This window comes from Micropterus dolomieu, linkage group LG13 (assembly GCF_021292245.1).
Source record: "Micropterus dolomieu isolate WLL.071019.BEF.003 ecotype Adirondacks linkage group LG13, ASM2129224v1, whole genome shotgun sequence".
Taxonomy (NCBI): Eukaryota; Metazoa; Chordata; class Actinopteri; order Centrarchiformes; family Centrarchidae; genus Micropterus; species Micropterus dolomieu.
The window spans coordinates 790696-795692 of record NC_060162.1 but is presented as its reverse complement, the minus strand read 5'-3'; the positions used below and the strand labels follow the sequence as shown (position 1 = coordinate 795692).

At 40.0% G+C, this 4997-nt stretch overlaps 1 long non-coding RNA gene across 1 annotated transcript; it reads right to left on the bottom strand.

The window, feature by feature from the left end:
• Positions 1-1635: 1635 nt before the first annotated feature.
• LOC123982027 lies at positions 1636-3008 on the bottom strand. The gene is made up of 2 exons (XR_006827883.1): positions 2802-3008; positions 1636-1985 (listed from the first exon to the last, which is right to left on the bottom strand). It is a non-coding gene; the product is annotated as an uncharacterized LOC123982027 (long non-coding RNA).
• Between the last annotated feature and the right edge of the window lie 1989 nt (positions 3009-4997).

The following is a 4997-nucleotide window of genomic DNA, read 5'->3' as shown; positions in this document are numbered from 1 at the left end:
CTATTTTCTTCTTTAGTGGTTTAGTCCATTGACTGTGGCAGAGCAATGTTGAGCTCCACATTTAAAACCTTAAAATAGCAAGAAACATCTCCACTGGATAATTCACTCTGAAGCTCTTAAACTCCTGATTTTTAGCTTCTGTTCTCCATGTTTAAAATAAATGATAATAATAAATACAATAAATAAATAATCTCTATTTCAGCTATCAGACAATAACAAATATATTCAGTATTTGTTTTTCCAACATTGTTATGAAGCTATATAATGCTCATGCTGACTAAATAGTTTAAAGTGAAGAAGCTTTGATTTTATGACTCCACTATTGCTAAAAGAAATATTGTAGATGTCTTTTGTTCACATTCCCCCACAGTTCATGCTGACATATTTGGCATCTTTGGAAACTTTGGGATCTTGAGTGGAATCTTAAATCAGTTTCTGTGGGTTTTTCTTTGTGTTTGGCTGCACAACATGAGTTTGTATAGATGGAGCCACTGGTGGAGCTGCAGAGTTTAAGAGGTGAAGTCACTACGTCTTTATTGAAGTAGCAGCACGTTGTCATTAATATTAATGAGAGCTCTTTTTACCTTTCTGCATTTTACAGTTTGAACCTGCATCCTGTTGGGTTCAGGTGTTTGGAGTTTCCATTTTCTAAACTTCTACCTTCTAAACCTTCTTCAGCTCTGAACAGATTATTAAACACTGAATGATTTCAAGCTGGAACATTGTCTTCTAAAGTTACATCATTTATTCTTTATTCAGATTGGAGTGCTGCAGTTTGTCAGAGATCAGCTGTGCTTCTCTGGCCTCAGCTCTGAAGTCCAACCCCTCCCATCTGAGAGAGCTGGACCTAAGTAACAACCAGCTGCAGGATTCAGGAGTGAAGCTGCTGTGTGGTTTTCTGGAGAGTCCACACTGCAGACTGGAGACTCTGAGGTCAGTTCACTGACTCTGTTAGTATTGTAGATCCTTTAATTAATAATTGAACCTAATTTCTATTCATACATAACTTCCATCCATAAAGTTGTAAATGTCCTTTTGTTGATCATGTTTCTTGTACTAAATTTAGTCTGCAGTCACAAAGACTTGTTTCTTAAAGAAAATGTCCGCTGTTAGTAGTTAAAGTAAATGAAAGTTTCAAAATTTTGGTAAATAGTCACATCTGTATACAGAAGATCATCTGAACTAATATTTGTTTTAAACTGATCGAGTTTTCTGCTGAAGTAGAAATATTTCTTTGTCTGTTGATTTCAATGTGTTTTCACGAATAATGTCTGATCATTGATATTGATCCTTCAGAACACACACACACACACACACACACACACACACACACACACACACACACACACACACACACACACACACACAAATGCAGCTGTTTAAAGGAGCCTTCACTAACAAAGACCACGCCAATGTGAGGTATGAAAAGGTAGTTTATTAGGATAATGAGGAGTGTTTATGATGGAGGGATTGAGAGGAGAGAGGTGAAGGAATCAAAAATGGACAAGGTTAAGGATTTGGGGGCCGGAGTGGCTAGGAACCCGGGGGTTGAGCCTCAGGATGGGGGCTCGTTGTCAGGGTTGTGAGGGGTTGAGAAAGTTGGAGGACACAAACGCAGGACACGGAGCAAGCGGGTGCAGTTCAAAGAAGGTTTAATTCCAACAAACAAAAGCGAGCACACTTACAACTGAGTGTCTGAATCCATAATCCAAAATAACAGAGTCCAAATAAAACAGGTGATTCAACAGAAACCCAAAATCCACAGAAACAGGGTGACATGACAAGCAGGGCAGGCAAAACAATACAACATGAGACAGAGCGTTTACACACTTCAATGACCGGACAAACACTGAGGGGAAACAAGGAAGGATATATACACAGGGTTAACGAGCTGGGAGGAGACACACAGGTGAGGGACATGAGGCCAACGAGACACAGGCAGGCAGAGAGAGCAGGGGGAAACAGAGAGACTCGCAGGCAGATTACTGAGGGGGGAAAAGAAAAACACAAGTTACTCAACACTAAACATCAGAGTAATATAAATAAACTAATACAAGCAGACAGATCACCAATAAACTGACACCAACAAGGAACACAGACAGAAGCTAAGGTTAAACAGAACTCAGAGCAGACATGGGCAAAACAACACAGACCAGGCGTAAACACATAAGACATGAACTAAAGGTACAGGACTAAGAACTAAGACACCGAACTAGGAACTAAGATACAAGACAGATACTAAGTAACTTAAAGATGTGGATCAATAATAAAGGCTACACAGAGACTAGAGCAGAATGGTCAAAATCAGATTAATTAATGAAACTGGCAGAGAACATAAATAGACAAACAGAAAGAACTCAAGCATGATGGTACAGAAACTAATACATGAGACTGGAACAGAACTGAAATCAGGAAAATACCTAAACACCAGCTGACAGATAATAACATCAGGTAGAGGACGCACACTAAAGGTAGCAAGCAAACTAAAACTAAGTCTAAACTGACAGCACAGCAAAAGGGATTCTAAGTAATAAGACAAGGTGGCTAAGGGAGACAAGATAACAGAACAACACAAACCACGAAGACTGGATACAAGGCCACAGACTATATAACAGATACCTAACAGAAAAATGAATAAACTCAGAACTAAATGGAACAGATGACTGGTCTAACATGCAGATACAAAACCAAACCCTCAGAATCAAAACCCAAAAACACAGCACTCAGGACAGGATTGTGACACTCGTCTCAATCAAACCCCCCTGTGGTTCCTGTTGTAGAAAATGGACAAACATAATTACTTTGGCAGATTTATGGATCTTAGCATGGCTGTCTTTGATGGTGGGATGAAACCAGAGCACCCAGGGGAAACCCACGCAAACACGGGGAGAACATGCAAACTCCACACAAAGGTCTGAACCCAGGATGTTCTTGCTCTGAGGTAGCAGTGCTGTGCACTGGGCCACCGTGCTGCCCATTAAAAGAGGTGAGAAAACAGGGGTTTGGGAGGGGGGGGGACTGAGAAACGGGAGAGAAAGGGGTCAGACAGATTCATATACGTATGTGCATGTGATTGGATTAGAGAGGCACAGGTGGATGAAATGAGTGAAGCACGGGTGGTTGGATAGGAGGAATTGAATGAGGAGCAGATGGTCAAATTAGTAAGAGAGAGTTGTGGTCCTGTTCCTGAACTTCAGTTACATAACTCCATGTTTCTCCTCTAGTTCCACACTGACCTGAGATCAGCAGCATGTCATAGATCTGTGTTGACATGAATAGGTGTATGAATGTTGTGCTGATATTTGGATGATGTCTGTAGAAAGCTGACATTATGATGATAAGTCCCTCTTCTCATTTTAGGGAAAAGCTCATTGATTAGGACATATTAATGTTGAGCTCCACATTTAAAACCTGAACTCATCTGATTAGATTAGAAATGTATTTTTATCTCCATTTATTCTTCATTCAGATTGTGGGGCTGCAGTTTGTCAGAGATCAGCTGTGCTTCTCTGGCCTCAGCTCTGAAGTCCAACCCCTCCCATCTGAGAGATCTGGACCTGAGTAACAACAAGCTGCAGGATTCAGGAGTGAAGCTGCTGTCTGATCTTGTGGAGAGTCCACACTGCAGACTGGAGACTCTGAGGTCAGTAGAGGGTTGGAGTCAGTCCATGCTGGTTTCAGCAGTATTGTACTAAACACAGTTAGTATCAAAGCAGAGATCCAGTATTTCCTGTAAACCTCCAACCTTCTCAGCGGCCGCTTTCCTCAGTGAAGCTGTGAGAGGAGAATGGTGACAGGCTTCAGGATTGGACAGAAAGACACAGAGAGAGAGAGAACAGGCAGCCAATCAGATCAGCCAGAAGCTTGTTGTGATCATGTGTTTGAGTTGATGTGTTGTGTTCATGTCTCCAGGAAATAAAGCTGGATTCCAGCTGACAGCATCACAGGATGTATAGAGACAGTGGTCCTCATTCATCAAACTGTCCTACCATCAAATCTGATCTCAAAGTGTTTGTTCTCTCATTTCAACACTAAACTACTGATCAGTTCATCTTTGTCACAGCTCTGAGATCAGTCAGACTGAAGCCTGCAAATCACTGAATCTTATTTCAGAGAACCATCATTACATTTAGTAACCATGAGGTCTTTCTACAGAGCAGAACCTCTGCTGAAGTCCAGTAACCACAGCTGATGTTTAGCTGTTCACTCTTTGTATGAACATGTAGGACCTTTAACAACATATATATATATATATATATATATATATATATATATATATATATATATATCTGTCCATGTGTCTTTAGTTTGGTCCAGATGTTTTTAGGACAGACTCCATATTTACAGATTTGTCCTGTAATATTTCAGAAGTAGATGAAATCTTCAAATGTGACTGAGCGGCTGGTTTTTAACAGCTTTGAGCCCTAACAGCAGTAAATCCATCATTATTATTATAATAATAATAATAATGATCTTTATTTGTAGAGCACTTTTCAAAAACAAGTTACAAAGTGCTTTAACAAGTGTAAAGACAATAATACCCCAAAAACAATACAAGATAAAAGCATGAAAACATTGAAAAGACTAAAATACACTTTTAAGATAAATATAAAATTAGTAAAATAGAATAAAATAAAAGGGATAAAATAAAGTCAAATAAGATCGGGAAAGGCTCTCCTATAAAAGTATGTTTTAAGAAGGGACTTAAAAGAGTTCACTGACTCAGCCGACCTGATTTCCTCGGGCAGGCTGTTCCAGAGCCTCGGGGCCCTGACAGCAAACGCTCCGTCCCCTTTAGTTTTCAGTCGAGACTCTGGAACAGACAACAGACCTCTGCCCGAGGATCTCAAGGTACGTGCTGGTGCGTATGGGACTAAAAGGTCAGAAATATAACAAGGTGAGAGACCATGAAGAGCTTTAAAAGTGATCAATAGAATTTTAAAGTCAATTCTAAAACATACTGGGAGCCAGTGTAATGAAGCTAAAACAGGAGTAAT